Genomic DNA, 17,470 nt, shown 5'->3' on the forward strand with positions numbered 1-17,470 from the left:
ACTCTGGCTGTGAATAGGGCGTTAAATGAATTACAAATCAAGCCACGTTTTGTAGATACGTACCCCCACTCACGGTATCTGTTCTTACACTTCCTCCGTTAGTCGTCTCACTGACTGTACAGTTTTTAGTGAAGCAGCTCTCTTCCATCCAGGTATCTCCATTGTAGTAACATGTGTCATTGTAACGACACCCTGAGAAAACAGAAACGTGTAGGATAAAACAATTGATTGATGAATAAATGTTAAACATAGTCAGTGTAGATCTTGGCTAACGACTGTTGGAGAAACATATATGTGTTTATATACCTTGATGGACGATTTCCGTGTCCCACTTGAAACCTCCATTCTTGTTACCCTCTACGTTACAACGTTTCTCAACACACATGAACTCTGTATTTTCATGCCAAACGTTGGTGTCATTTTTGCATTCGCCTTCAACAACACATCCTGCAAAATAAGCAACTCGTTTTCAACAACACATACTGCAAAATAAAAAAAACCACTCTTCATCAACAACACATCCTGTAAAATAAGCGACACTCTCCATCAACAACACATCCTGTAAAATAAGCGACACTCTTCATCAACAACACATCCTGTAAAATAAGCGACACTCTCCATCAACAACACACATCCTGTAAAATAAGCGACACACTCTCCATCAACAACACATCCTGTAAAATAAGCGACACTCTCCATCAACAACACATCCTGTAAAATAAGCGACACTCTCCATCAACAACACATCCTGTAAAATAAGCGACACTCTTCATCAACAACAACACATCCTGTAAAATAAGCGACACTCTCCATCAACATCATATCCTGTAAAATAAGCGACACTCTCCATCAACATCATATCCTGTAAAATAAGCGACACTCTCCATCAACATCATATCCTGTAAAATAAGCGACACTCTCCATCAACAACACATCCTGTAAAATAAGCGACACTCTTCATCATCAACATCATATCCTGTAAAATAAGCGACACTCTCCATCAACAACACATCCTGTAAAATAAGCGACACTCTTCATCATCAACAACACATCCTGTAAAATAAGCGACACTCTCCATCAACATCATATCCTGTAAAATAAGCGACACTCTCCATCAACAACACATCCTGTAAAATAAGCGACACTCTTCATCATCAACATCATATCCTGTAAAATAAGCGACACTCTCCATCAACATCATATCCTGTAAAATAAGCGACACTCTCCATCAACAACACATAATGTAAAACAAGCTTACGGTAAGTATTGCAAGCAACACACGTCCTCTGCCGTCAATTACAGTTTCTGATCTGTGACAAGTTATTATTGATTAGTTATGTTATCATTGTATGAAGTTTTAACACATTCTGTTGATGTGTTCTCAAGTTATTGTCCGTAAACTAAACTTTCTGAAACAATCTCTTTTTAGTAAAAGTGACCTTTGTAGTAGACATTTTGACGCCAAGTTCATCCCAAGCTGTTTTCTTTCATATGCTACCATTGCATGAAGTTTGATCAAAATCAGTTGATGTTTGTTCAAATTATCGTCTGTTTACAAAATTCAATCATAAGCTGTATTTTTCAATATGCAACCATTGTGTGAAGTTTAATCAAAATCCATCATTTCATTCTCAAGTTATCATCTGCTAACGAAATCCAGACGAACGGGTATAAACACTATAGTCCCCTCCGGTTTCACCGACACTCTCCGTCAACAACACATCCTGTAAATTTAGCGACACTCTCCATCAACAAGACATCCAATTAAGAGTTACCTTACATAGTGATAAAAGTAAATATTCATTCAATTTCTTGAGCAATGAACCCGTTTCACACATTTACAATGACCACAAATGTTACTCATCCGCAAGTAAATCCCAAACACATGTATTACTTCTTCTCATACAATTATAGAATAAACCGTATGATTTTGAATATTTATCTGGTTGCAACGACACAGGCTTTATTTTATCGTAAAATGTACCGGATATATGAAAAACTTTACCTTGCTGAATTGGAATCCAGGCCATTTTCCGACCTCTGTTGTATAACCTGCATTGTTTAGTTGTGCAGGTCTGTGTGTCCAGTATGGTAGACTGATCTTCTTCACATCCGCCATTGTGAGGGCACCCTAAAATAACAATGACCTTTTTGTACTGAAATAGACATAAGCTTATCAAACCTTTATTATCTTTACAGTTCAACGAAACATTCCATGTTGTGTTGCCCTTTTTAAATGATATAACTGCATCAATTTTATATATTCAAGGAAATTGATTAGCTATTTTACTTACTCAATCTTATTTGTTTACACATCTAGATCCTAGAATCGATTTTTATACCGGACAGAATTTGCTTATTAGGATAACAAACAAGAGAAATTTAGGTTTCCGTAGTAAGTTCTGAAAACGTGTCAAATAATTACTATTTATAATGTATATTCCGGGATTGATCATGCGTTATTTAATCTCGCGAAGAATAAATACTTTTATCATACACTGCCCCCGAAAAGTTGTTTTACAATTATACATAAAATATAGAAATATGTAAACCTTGTTGATATAGGCATCAGTATGTATATTTTATCTTCTCTAACTTATTAATTTATTTTTCAAGAGTTTTCTCAGAGATTAATTGTAAAACAAATTTTAACATAAGTAACACAACTTTTGGGGGGCTATGTATTTATTTGCATAATGAAGAAAAAGCAAATTAAGGCATACCCAAATCCATCTAAAATGCAAATAATCAATAAAAGACCTACCATAATAGATTTCCACGGTTTTTGTTACAAACGTGCCGTTATCAGCTTTGAAAGGTCTGCATACTTTTTCAAGACATGACGTTTCGTTGCGTATGGTGTCCTCTCTACGATGACACGTTCCATCACCCAAGTCACAATCTAAATAGATCATTTACATATTGTAATAATATACTTAGTCGATATCTAAATAGATCATTTCATAAATTGATCATATACAAAAAGTAATAATTTACTATGTCAACATATATATATATCATTTACAAATAGTAATAATATACTAACTCGATATCTAAATATATCATTTACATATAGTAATAATATACTCATTCAACATCTATATATATCATTTACAAATAGTAACAATATGCTAAGTCAATATCTAAACATGTCATTTACAAATAGTAATAATATACTATGTCAACATCTATATATATCATTTACATATAGTAATAATATACGCATTCAACATCTATATATATCATTTACAAATAGTAATAATAATATACTAAGTCAATATCTAAAATATATCATTTACAAATAGTAATAATATACTAAGTCAATATCTAAATAGATCATTTACAAATAGTAATAATATACTATGTCAACATCTATACATATCATTTACAAATAGTAACAATATGCTAAGTCAATATCTAAATATGTCATTTACAAATAGTAATAATATACTATGTCAACACATCTATATACATCAGTTACAAATAGTAATAATATACAATATCAACATCTATACATATCATTTACAAATAGTAACAATATGCTAAGTCAATATCTAAATATGTCATTTACAAATAGTAATAATATACTATGTCAACATCTATATACATCAGTTACAAATAGTAATAATATACAATATCAACATCTATATATATCATCATTTACAAATAGTAACAATATACTAACTCGATATCTAAATATATCATTTACATATAGTAATAATATACTCATTCAACATCTATATATATCATTTACAAATAGTAACAATATGCTAAGTCAATATCTAAACATGTCATTTACAAATAGTAATAATATACTATGTCAACATCTATATACATCAGTTACAAATAGTAATAATATACAATATCAACATCTATATATATCATTTACAAATAGTAACAATATACTAACTCGATATCTAAATATATCATTTACATATAGTAATAATATACGCATTCAACATCTATATATATCATTTACAAATAGTAATAATATACTAAGTCAATATCTAAATATATCATTTACAAATAGTAATAATATACTAAGTCAATATCTAAATAGATCATTTACAAATAGTAATAATATACTATGTCAACATCTATACATATCATTTACAAATAGTAACAATATGCTAAGTCAATATCTAAATATGTCATTTACAAATAGTAATAATATACTATGTCAACATCTATATACATCAGTTACAAATAGTAATAATATACAATATCAACATCTATACATATCATTTACAAATAGTAACAATATGCTAAGTCAATATCTAAATATGTCATTTACAAATAGTAATAATATACTATGTCAACATCTATATACATCAGTTACAAATAGTAATAATATACAATATCAACATCTATATATATCATTTACAAATAGTAACAATATACTAACTCGATATCTAAATATGTCATTTACAAATAGTAATAATATACTAAGTCAATACTAAATAGATCATTTACAAATAGTAATAATATACTATGTCAACATCTATACATATCAGTTACAAATAGTAATAATATACTCAGTCAACATTTTAATATAATATTTACAAATCGTAATAATATACTACAATATCTGCCCGTCGAAAATCTGTACATATAGGGATTGAATGTATTTTTCTAATTTTCATAGCCGCTATGAAAATTAGAAAAATACATTCAATCCATATGTAAACATTAAAATAATTTATGAAAATAAAAATTATTGAATGGTTATTATATCATATTTAAAATTATGACACCTATATACGACGAGAAACAAAATTAATGGAACAGCTGGATGACAAAGTTGTTCCGCAACGTCGAGTTTTCAAGCTTCCGCCTTGTATGCGTCACACCGGATCCGCAGCTACAATCAGCCAAGACAATCAAGAGGCATCATCACAAGCTAATACTAGCTTCCTTCGATGCGAAATTCAGCCAAAGATTTAGCCAAAGATAAATATTTATTTAATTGATTAATTGAAGTCGACAATGCTTTTAAATAACAATCTATTTGTCCCACCCCTGCAGAATCCAAACAATACCCTAACGTCAGACACATTGTTGAGTTTCTCCAAAGATATAAACGGAATCCAATAAGGAAAGATTTAAAAAACCTAACCGTATCTGTTGAGACTGAGGTAGCTGTCATTTCATTCCGTATGACAATATTTTATTGGAAGTTTTTAGTGTTTTCGACATAAATGTGGGGTGAGGTACACTATTCTACCGGCAGTCACCGACTAAACCCATGATTAAGACGCATATAAATTAGAACAGGTATCTAATTGCTATTACGAGTCAAACTAATAAAGTAATGACGAGGGAACTTGTTACCATGATTAACCAGATCACATTTTTCTCATGAGTTGATACGATTGTGTACTCTTATTGGCTTCCACCTCTGCATTGTCGATCCAAAGTTTTGACCACGTTTACATATGTATCTCATGCATCCCACAACCACTTGACCATAAGGGTATCAACCAGACTTCAGACATTTTCCGTTACTCGAGGACTCCTGCTTACAAGTTGATAATCCAATAAACCTAGACGTTTGACAGCCTTAATCATTCCCGCTTCGTTCTCGCTAGTTGATGCAAATCGAAATTATGTTTGAACACTTAAAGGGGCGCGTCACCGTCATTGGTGGCGGAAGGAGTTATCCTGCTGCTGTTACCATCTCGATCCCCAATGTTTTTCAAATGAACACTTCGCGTGTTAACTTTAAAAGGAATACGTCTCTAAAGGCTTGAAAATTTCCCAATAGGGAAAAGCATTCACATCGAGGTTAAAGAAATACAAACTCTTACAAGATGATGGAATATTGAACCTTGACCGTGCCTTGGGAAATTTCTAATAGGTATCCAATGGAGACTTTCTTAAGTATGAAAGCGAAATTCCGTAAAATACTAAGTGAAATAAGTGTGTTGTCGTCCGAAAACTCGAGGGCCGAGAACCCACCTCACGATTACGGTGAGTGACTACACAATCTCCATTGGGTGAGCGTTCGTTTAATCATGCTTGCACGTAATAGAGTTACGAAAATAGACTAATATAATATGACACTAAGATAATAGTCTTAGCTCGGCAGAAATTATCATATTTCAGATAAGACAAACTCACCAGGCCTATCGCGATTTAGTTCTGGACAAACTGTACATCACAGTTGAATGAAGACCTAATGTTAGAATAGCATGGACCTAAACACACCACTATTTTCGAGAATATCAGCTGAGGAACAATTTAGAAGAAGTGACCACATTTGTAGGTTTTTATCATTAATCCATTTTATGAATTGTTGAGATATTTCGTTTGAAATTTTTAATATATGATATGATAATAAATAATATATGAAAATACATATAACAAAATAAAAGCACTAAGATTAAAAAACCGCATGTAGATTTTAAAAGAGCAAACATACTAGTCAGCAAGGCACTTACCCTGATAGTTTCGTTTTAGTATGAATCCCCCTAAAGATCTCCTACAGACTGGGCTGCAACAACGTTCCAGGTCCTTGTAAAGTGGTATGTTGGGAGCAAGGCAGGATCCACTGGGCAGCATACAGCCTGGAAAATATAGCATTGATACTACTACATGTATATGGAAATAGTATATTCTGAAAGACAGGATGCACTAAGCAGTACACAAAATGAATAATGCATTAATATAGGAAATGTAGATTCTGAAATCAAACTTTATAAAATATGAGGTCGATTATTATTGGTAGATATTGTAAGGCAGTCTATATGTTGGAAACCTACCATGCTGTCTGATGCGGAGATTCATTCGGAGCATGCCGTTCGGATCAGCTTCCTTTCTACATGTTATTAAATCACAGGTTCTGATATTCCACTCTATGTAGTTCTCTTCTAAACAGGTGCCATTCGAATGTAAACATCCTGTAAATCAGACACAACGTTCATTAGGATATTTAACTAGTCACAATCAGACATTTCTCAAGGTTTTTAGCTACATTAAACAAGAAAAAACGTTTCTCAAGGTTTTTAGCTAGGCACAATCAGAAAAAACGTTCCTTAAGGTATTTAACTGGACACAATCGGATTGGACAGAGATATGCTTTATAAAGTGACAAAACCTTGATTGAAAACTTATTTAAAAGGAATCAAATCCATTCAATCTTTGATCCTATTACAAATTTATCCATATATATGCTTAGATTTTCCCAATTGATGATTTAAATGGGAGAAAGCTATATAACACGCTTCTGAATATTTTTGGATGAAAAAATTTAACCATTCACGTACCATAAGGCCTATGGCGTACTCTCATGGTAATTGATTCGTCCATTTCTGTTTGTTTTATACACGAAGTGAAGATGCAAGTCTTCTTATTTCGCTCTTCGTAGCCTTCTGGTAAACACGTTCCATTAGGATGTCGGCACCCTTCAATGGACAATAATTAAAAATTAAAAAAAAGACCAATTACATATCTACCCCAATTCATAATGGCATCATGAAAAAGTTTGTTTTTGTTTATAACCATTTAAGTAACTGTTAATATCAAGTTATCCTTATTATCCCTAACTTTATGACTTACTTAATTCATCAATTACGTAGTCCAGATTATCGTCCACGAATTCACACCGGTAGATGTCGCATCCCTCCTGGTTAGTACTTCCTAGGGCCACACACGTGGTACCGTCCATAGCAGTACATTGACCTGTGGAATAATTAGGAGGATAATGTCATTTTATTTTTGTAACTCACAAAATTTATATAATAAATGACTTCAAAAACATGTGACACAGAATGGGTTTAAAAATGTGACATAGATTGGTCTAAAAATATGCCATAGATTGGTCTAAAGATATGACATAGAATGGTCTGAAATGTGACATAGATTGGTTTAAAGATATGACATAGAATGGTCTAAAAATGTGACATAGATTGGTTTAAAGATATGACATAGAATGGTCTAAAAATGTGACATAGATTGGTCTAAAAATGTGACATAGATTGGTTTAAAGATATGACATAGAATGGTCTAAAAATGTGACATAGATTGGTTTAAAGATATGACATAGAATGGTCTAAAAATGTGACATAGATTGGTCTAAAAATGTGACATAGATTGGTTTAAAAATATGACATAGATTGGTCTAAAAATGTGACATAGATTCATCTAAAATAACGTACGATTACAGTTGACAAAAAAGAATAGGCCAAACCGAAAATCGGGTTTTGCATGAAAATACAGAAAAATAATTATTGTTCAGTAAATCAACTAGTCCAAATTGATGACCCCACTATACAGATACATCTGATTATATGTCGTACTTAAATAAGCGATGTTTTGTGACTTTTCCCTATGTCGGCGTTTGGGCAATGATTTTACTTATTCAATCAACTTGGCATATAACGTTCATTAATCTTGTATATATATTGTTTTTTCACTGTGGACTGTTTTTAATGATATTTTTTAAGTGCCTGCAATCCCAAGAACAGTAAATGTCGCCATATTTCAATCTAAATGGATAGGGAAAACGTAGTTCAGACAGGATTTTAGTCAAGTGATTAGTGATAATAATAGATTTGATATTTTCTTTATGAATTAAAGTGCTAGAGGATTATTTAGTAGCATACATTGGTGAATGATATATCTATAGCAAACTCTCTTCCTTTCAATTAAAGTCCGCTGCGGAAAATGTCTAAAGAATTAAGTCATGTTGTATAGCAGAATGAACTTTCAGACCACTCTTGTTTGTCAACATTGTTCAGCAGTCTGTTCAGAATGAACTTTCAGACCACTCTTGTTTGTTTGTCAACATTGTTCAGCAGTCTGTTCAGAATGAACTTTCAGACCACTCTTGTTTGTTTGTCAACATTGTTCAGCAGTCTGTTCAGAATGAACTTTCAGACCACTCCTGTTTGTTTGTCAACATTGTTCAGCAGTCTGTTCAGAATGAACTTTCAGACCACTCTTGTTTGTTTGTCAACATTGTTCAGCAATCTGTTCAGAATGAACTTTCATATCACTCTTGTTTGTTTGCCAACATTATTCAGCAGTCTGTTCAGAATGAACTTTCATACCACTCTTGTTTGTTTGTCAACATTGTTCAGCAGTCTGTTCAGAATGAACTTTCAGACCACTCCTGTTTGTTTGTCAACATTGTTCAGCAGTCTGTTCAGAATGAACTTTCATACCACTCTTGTTTGTTTGTCAACATTGTTCAGCAGTCTGTTCAGAATGAACTTTCATACCACTCCTCTTTGTTTGTCAACATTGTTCAGCTGTCTGTTCAGAATGAAATGAACTCCTTATAGAACCACTCCTGTTTGTTTGTCAAACATTGTTCAGCAGTCTGTTCAGAATGAACTTTTAGACCACTACTGTTTGTTTGTCAACATTGTTCAGCAGTCTGTTCAGAATGAATTTTCAGACCACTTTGTCTTGTTTGTCAACATTGTTCAGCAGTCTGTTCAGAATGAACTTTCAGACCACTCCTGTTTGTTTGTCAACATTGTTCAGCAGTCTGTTCAGAATGAACTTTCATACCACTCTTGTTTGTTTGTCAACATTGTTCAGCAGTCTGTTCAGAATGAACTTTTAGACCACTCCTGTTTGTTTGTCAACATTGTTCAGCAGTCTGTTCAGAATGAATTTTCAGACCACTCCTGTTTGTTTGTCAACATTGTTCAGCAGTCTGTTCAGAATGAACTTTCATACCACTCCTGTTTGTTTGTCAACATTGTTCAGCAGTCTGTTCAGAATGAACTTTCATACCACTCTTGTTTGTTTGTCAACATTGTTCAGCAGTCTGTTCAGAATGAACTTTCATACCACTCCTGTTTGTTTGTCAACATTGTTCAGCAGTCTGTTCAGAATGAACTTTCAGACCACTCCTGTTTGTTTGTCAACATTGTTCAGCAGTCTGTTCAGAATGAACTTTCATACCACTCCTGTTTGTTTGTCAACATTTTTTCAGCAGTCAGTTCAGAATGAATTTTAGACCACTCCTGTTTGTTTGTCAACATTGTTCAGCAGTCTGTTCAGAATGAACTTTCAGACCACTCTTGTTTGTTTGTCAACATTGTTCAGCAGTCTGTTCAGAATGAACTTTTAGACCACTCCTGTTTGTTTGTCAACATTGTTCAGCAGTCTGTTCAGAATGAACTTTCAGACCACTCCTGTTTGTTTGTCAACATTGTTCAGCAGTCTGTTCAGAATGAACTTTTAGACCACTCCTGTTTGTTTGTCAACATTGTTCAGCAGTCTGTTCAGAATGAATTTTCAGACCACTCCTGTTTGTTTGTCAACATTGTTCAGCAGTCTGTTCAGAATGAACTTTCAGACCACTCCTGTTTGTTTGTCAACATTGTTCAGCAGTCTGTTCAGAATAAACTTTCAGACCACTCCTGTTTGTTTGTCAACATTGTTCAGCAGTCTGTTCAGAACAAACTTTCAGACCACTCCTGTTTGTTTGTCAACATTGTTCAGCAGTCTATTCAGAATGAACTTTTAGACCACTCCTGTTTGTTTGTCAACATTGTTCAGCAGTCTGTTCAGAATGAACTTTTAGACCACTCCTGTTTGTTTGTCAACATTGTTCAGCAGTCTGTTTAGAATGAACTTTCAGACCACCTATGTTTGTTTGTCAACATTGTTCAGCAGTCTGTTCAGAATGAACTTTCAGACCACTCCTGTTTGTTTGTCAACATTGTTCAGTAGTCTGTTCAGAATGAACTTTCAGACCACTCCTGTTTGTTTGTCAACATTGTTCACCTACTAGAAGCGGGGTCTATTCCGTATGTAAGAGTGTCGTTAACTAGGTCACACAGGTAGACTTTACATCCCTCCTGGTTCGTGGTGCCAGGTGACACACATGTGGTACCGTCTAGGGCTGTACATAGGCCTGAATATAAAAAAAGTTTTTCATTACCTAGCTTTAAACGTAGTAATTCATTTAGTGGATACGATTTTCTCATTATTTCAAAGCAAAACTGCACAAATTAGTTACACATTCAAAGCTAACGAAATGTTTATTCAGAAAGACTTGTAAATTTCGGCGATGATTTTTTTCTCTCATCTAAAGAAGATGTTGCCAACATATCTATCATCAAGGAATAATTACCATAATGATTGTTTTTTCTTTATGATAAATGTTACATGTCTCTGTCCTTTATCTATTAAGCGTTTGACTTCCATTATGAGACAGTCTTGAGGTGTTTAACTTTCTAGATAATGTTTGATAGTATCTAACTTCAAATTAGGTTTTCATACAGACGAGCTGTAGTTGTATATCGCGATATGTTCATTCGATCTACCATTAATTTACTTGCATGTTTATAGTTAAGATATCTAAAAGTCGATAAAACGGCGGAATAGTTCTAATTATCTTAGGTAAAATATACACTCCAATATTTTGAAATTTGCTTAGAAAAGAAGAATGGTAATTTGACGATATTTATATAAAAAAATTATATTCACCCAAATGTTATAACGTTTCGTTTCATGATAAAAAATTCGAGCAATTTACATTATATCATGCTAGTGGATACATATTGGCATTGAAGCAGACAACTAGTATGTAACTACCACTTTAGTTTGTGATACCATACGCACCTGATGCGGAGCAGTCCTCGTTATATGCCGAAATTATCGGCACAATGATGATTGCAGTTACAGCTAAGTATGCCGTGAACATCCTCGCAGAAGTAGCCCCCTTTCACACCAGTCTCACACTTTTATCGTCCTAATAAACTAACCACGTGACCTCCAGGCAACTCGTGCGATACACTTAAAATGGAATATCTAATAACTACCATTTACAATCATATGCATCTGTCTTTCATTGTCAACTATTCAGTAACAAAAATAATAATGCTTAAACGCATTATTTAAAAAAAACCATTATGTTGTTATCATGATCATTGCTAGGAATTTAAAAATGCCGTTTACGATATATATATAAAATAAAGAAATTAGAGACAATGGTAAGACAAAATGTTGATGTGTATATTGAACTATTATTTCCTTAGTGCACAGGAGTGATATCGATATAATCTTTCATCGTTTACACCAATCCTCTTTATTTAACGCTGTGTTTATCGAGTCACTTACACCAGTTTTAGCTCTAATCAATACGTAAAGACATATAATTAATACTTGTGTCTACCCTCGGCTGTTACTGCCGTCTGATGTAGCATGCAGACCAGCGTGCTATTGAAGCTACATCAAATAACGGGTAGTTGTGTGATTGCTGCTTATAAATGTAATCTTATGAAAAAGTATTCTGAACAAAACAACATTTAAGACATATCCATCGAAAACAATAGACGAAATAATGACGAATACCAAATATGGGAATCATTAAAATAAATTAATACATCCACATCGGAGAACAGAACACAATAAAACTCTTTGACATTACCAGCCAATGAAGCGTGACACTTCAGACAACATCTCTAGATTATCTCCCTTAACGACCTTATCAAGACAAATGATTCGTGACACTCCAGACAACATCTCTATGTTATCAGCCTACACGACCTGATCCAGACAAATGAAGCGTGACACTCCAGACAACATCTCTATGTTATCACCCTTACGACCAGATCCAGACAAATGAAGCGTGACACTCCAGACAACATCTCTATGTTATCACCCTTACGACCAGATCCAGACAAATGAAGCGTGACACTCCAGACAACATCTCTATGTTATCACCCTTAACGACATGATCAAGACAAATGAAGCGTGACACTCCAGACAACATCTCTATGTTATCACCCTTACGACCAGATCCAGACAAATGAAGCGTGACACTCCAGACAACATCTCTAGATTATCAGCCTACACGACCTGATCCAGACAAATGAAGCGTGACACTCCAGACAACATCTCTATGTTATCACCCTTACGACCAGATCCAGACAAATGAAGCGTGACACTCCAGACAACATCTCTATGTTATCACCCTTACGACCTGATCCAGACAAATGAAGCGTGACACTCCAGACAACATCTCTATGTTATCACCCTTACGACCAGATCCAGACAAATGAAGCGTGACACTCCAGACAACATCTCTAGATTATCAGCCTACACGACCTGATCCAGACAAATGAAGCGTGACACTCCAGACAACATCTCTAGATTATCTCCCTTAACGACCTTATCAAGACAAATGAAGCGTGACACTCCAGACAACATCTCTAGATTATCACCCTTAACGACATGATCAAGACAAATGAAGCGTGACACTCCTGAAAACACCCCTAGATTATCACCCTTGACGACCTGATCCAGACAATTGAAGCGTGACACTCAAGACAACAACTCTAGATTATCAGCCTACACGACCCGATCAAGACAAATGAAGCGTGACACTCCAGACAACATCTCTAGATTATCACCCTTACAACCTGATCAAGACAAATGAAGCGTGACACTCCAGACAACATCTCTAGATTATTAGCCTACACGACCTGATCCAGACAAATGAAGCGTGACACTCTAGACAACAACTCTAGATTATCAGCCTTAACGACCTGATCCAGACAAATGAAGCGTGACACTCCAGACAACAACATCTCTATGTTATCACCCTTAACGACCTGATCCAGATAAATGAAGCGTGACACTCCAGAAAAACATCCCTAGATTATCACCCTTGACGACCTGATACAGACAATTGAAGCGTGACACTCCAGACAACATCTCTATGTTATCACCCTTACGACCTGATCAAGACAAATGAAGCGTGACACTCCAGACAACAACTCTAGATTATCAGCCTACACGACCTGATCAAGACAAATGAAGCGTGACACTCCAGACAACATCTCTATGTTATCACCCTAACGACCTGATCCCGATAAATGAAGCGTGACACTCCAGACAACATCTCTAGATTATTAGCCTACACGATCTGATCCTAAAAGGAGTCTGGAATCGAGTTATTACGTTCGACTCCAGAGAGGACCTTTATTTATGTAACAGAAATGCTCGGAATATTTTCAAGAAATGTTGTAAAGGACCACGGTAAAGAGTTTAAGAGGAATAGAACAGTTCCATACATTTCTATTCCGGCAGACGGCTGGTATGTTAAGTACAGCAAATTTCAATGCTGACAAGATTTTCTGGAATTAGCTGCAATATCGTAATATGCGGCCAAGACCCAACGATGATAAGAAACTTAATGCTTGAATGTCTGAGGAGGGTCTTAATATAGCAATCAAGCCTAGAGGGAGGGCCCGGGGCCTGACGACATAATGAATGAACATATTAGACAAGTTTGTTCTATGCTAAGTCCTTTTTAGTCACATTATTTAACTCTGTGATAAGTCATGTTTTATTTCCAGAAGCCAGGTGTGAGGCAATTATCCCGACCCTTCATAAAATGGGTGATCTTCAAATCCCAAAAAACTATCGTGGTATTTCTTTAGATTTAAGTATTGGTCTAATGTTCATGAAAAACTGGTTGAAGACCAGATTGGTTATAGATGTAGGGCAGGCTGTAACATTGCAGATAACATATTTGTATTACATGTTCTAATTCAAAAGCATATATCAAGATCAAAGGACACACTCTAATACAATCTTACATGGACATGTCAAGTGGACAGGGATATCTCAACCATCTTGGAAGATTTTGGCATGTCAACCTGAGCCTTGTCAATGTTTGACGGCCAAGATCTTTCACGAGGGTCTAGATATCCCTTTCCACTTGACAGACCCATTTTTGAGATTTGATTCATTTTTACCACTTAGTTATTGGACATAAATAAGCAAAAGAAAAGAGAACGCAAAAACAACGACGAAAAAAAAAAAATATGAAATTCTTGTTGCTTGCCAGCTTTTTCACCGCGTCATAATCACAGGAACGTCGTTATGCTTTCAAAATTCATGACATCATCGACAATACACGCCGCAGCTACACCGCATGTACAATATTTTGATGACGTGACGTTATTGTCAAAGCGCGTGTTAGCTGTCTTACATCCCATGTGTAAAATAGAGTTTTCTCCCATACTTAACAGGGTTATCCCGCGGTTGCTGGGGAATTAAATAACTCTGTCTTTTACCGGGGGTAGGAAAAGACAGCTCATACGCGCTAGATGGTGACGTCATCATACAAATGCGGCGACTATTTTTACGCTCAGTGACGTTCTTCACCATTTCTCGTTAAAGTGTGAGAGAAAAAGAATCTTACATGGCTGTCAGGTGGACAGGGATATCTCAACCCTCGTGAAAGATTTTGACCATCAACCCTCGGCAAGCCTCGGGTTGACCAGCCAAAATATTTCACTCGGGTTGAATAATCCCTGTCCACCTGACAGGCCCATGTAAGATTCTATTAATCTTTCCTCTAGCAACCACGGGATATCCCTGTGAAGTAAGGGAGAATATACTGTCGTTTTATAGGTTTTTGGCATTTAATAGTGTCATGCACACACTTTTTAAGTATGTATCACTGAAAAATAGTATAACTTGCAAATTTTTGACGTCATATCATCAATGTAGTCAAAATCAACATCATGTGTGAAAGTAGATAGGTTAAGGTTATCAGAGCATTTCCACTGTACAGTCGGTACCAGGCAACGGAATGGCTGTTTGGTAATGTCTTCTGGTTTTTGTATAATTTTAAACGAATTTCATGAGATGCAAAGACATACAAAAGACTTGTATTTGTAAACAGTTGTATAGACAATATTGTATTACTGCTTTATGCTGAAGATATGCTGGTTTATCGACACTGTGGTCGGTTTACAGAGCAAATTGACTGTGTATTTTGAAATAAAAAATTTTAACTTTACATGTACTATGGGCTATCACTGAATAAAGAGAATTGCTTTGATTGTTTTGTCATGGAAAGTACCCTAGGGTTGTATAAGGAATTATAAAAGTGTCTAACATTTTGTCACGTAAAGTATCGTGGTTATATAAGGAGTTATGAATAAGTGTTTGTCATTTGTCACGTGATAGTATCGTGGTTATATAAGGAGTTATAATATAAAACGTTTTGTCAAGATTATATCATAGTTTCGTTGTCTTGGTCTATGGTATTTAGTTACATGGATAGTATCCTATGTTACATCAGGAACTTGTATAAATAGTCTAACTTGTTGACATTAGAAAGAACCATATCGTTACTAAATAAGGAATTATATATTAGTCTTAAATTTTGTCACGGTGAGTATCATATGCTATATAAGAAATAATAAAGTACTTTTTGTCACGCAATATATGAAATAGTACTTTCCGAATCGGATTAAGTGTTGTTAAGAAGGAAACAAATTACTTCTTGTAATACATTAAAATGAAAATTCGCGATAAAACCGTAACGTGGTAGTTCTTTGCTCGCTTCAATTTTTATGAAACATGTGTTGCTTTACTGTGATATATTTCAAGCACTTTTGGACTGTAAATAATGTTTTAATAAAAAATTCAAAGAAATCTGTAGAAAAAACTATCACAAAATTTTGTGAATCACAAAACGTACTTTTTTAAATACAAATGGTTTCGCTGCTATTTATATAACTTTATATCAAGACATTCACAAGAATACTTTGGTTTATTGGTTGATATTAAAAAAGAAAACGATATAAATAATAAAAATGTATGTTAGGAGTATACAGAATATAAATTACTAAACGCTAAAGAATGGGAGTTTGGTATGGCCCCACTGAAAATGAAGAAAGCTTGAAAGTTATTGGATTTTTGTGAAACAATTTCTTATTTATTGTTCAAATTTTGAACTTGTAATCGATGACAGTGACTCCAGTACAGTCATAGTCGATCCATCACACAGCAGCTGTATTTCTTTTTGTGACGCACCACCACACCCTAAATCCACAATAACTATTTTATTCATTGAAAGGTTTTTATTTGGTATTGATCAAGCAATAAAAGTTGACCTAGTGAGCGGATAGGTCACCCAACTTGGATAATTATCTCAGTGGTTCAGCAAGAGTCAGAAATGGCGACTTCTCACTGACTAATATTGGGCGTTTGCAGAAATGATACAATTTATGAGAGAGTTTGACGTCTAAATGTCGTTGCTTTAACATTTTTTAAATTTTTTTTTACGATAAATCAATCAATCATTATTTTATTTAAGTGTCACGCATCGCAAACATATACAGCCAATTGATTAAAAATAAATTTACAAGTAATTTTTTATGCCCAGATATGTAGGCTTATAAAACACTTATGAATAAAAATGTAATAAAGTTAAAAAATCCTCATTGTTATACAAATAAAAACTATGTTAAAAATCACATGTGAAGTACAAAAATAAAATGTGCACCATGGTATCATTAAAAATAATTCTTTATATTCTTAAAATTAGCCTTCTTTGTTTCATCATTTGATAGATTGTTTTAAATAATAGAAATTGAAGTTCATTATCACAGAATAAATAAAACATCTTTTCAATTTGAAGATGAGCTCATTAAAATTACTGTAACAGTTCGCTGCTTTTTCCGAACACAGATATAGTCTGATA

The 17,470-nt window shown here is 34.3% G+C and overlaps 1 pseudogene; it reads right to left on the bottom strand.

Annotated features, from left to right (window-relative positions):
• Window positions 1-63: 63 nt before the first annotated feature.
• Window positions 64-14,702, bottom strand: LOC138313991 (uncharacterized; annotated as a pseudogene).
• Window positions 14,703-17,470: the final 2,768 nt, after the last annotated feature.

This window comes from Argopecten irradians, unplaced genomic scaffold (assembly GCF_041381155.1).
Source record: "Argopecten irradians isolate NY unplaced genomic scaffold, Ai_NY scaffold_1150, whole genome shotgun sequence".
Taxonomy (NCBI): Eukaryota; Metazoa; Mollusca; class Bivalvia; order Pectinida; family Pectinidae; genus Argopecten; species Argopecten irradians.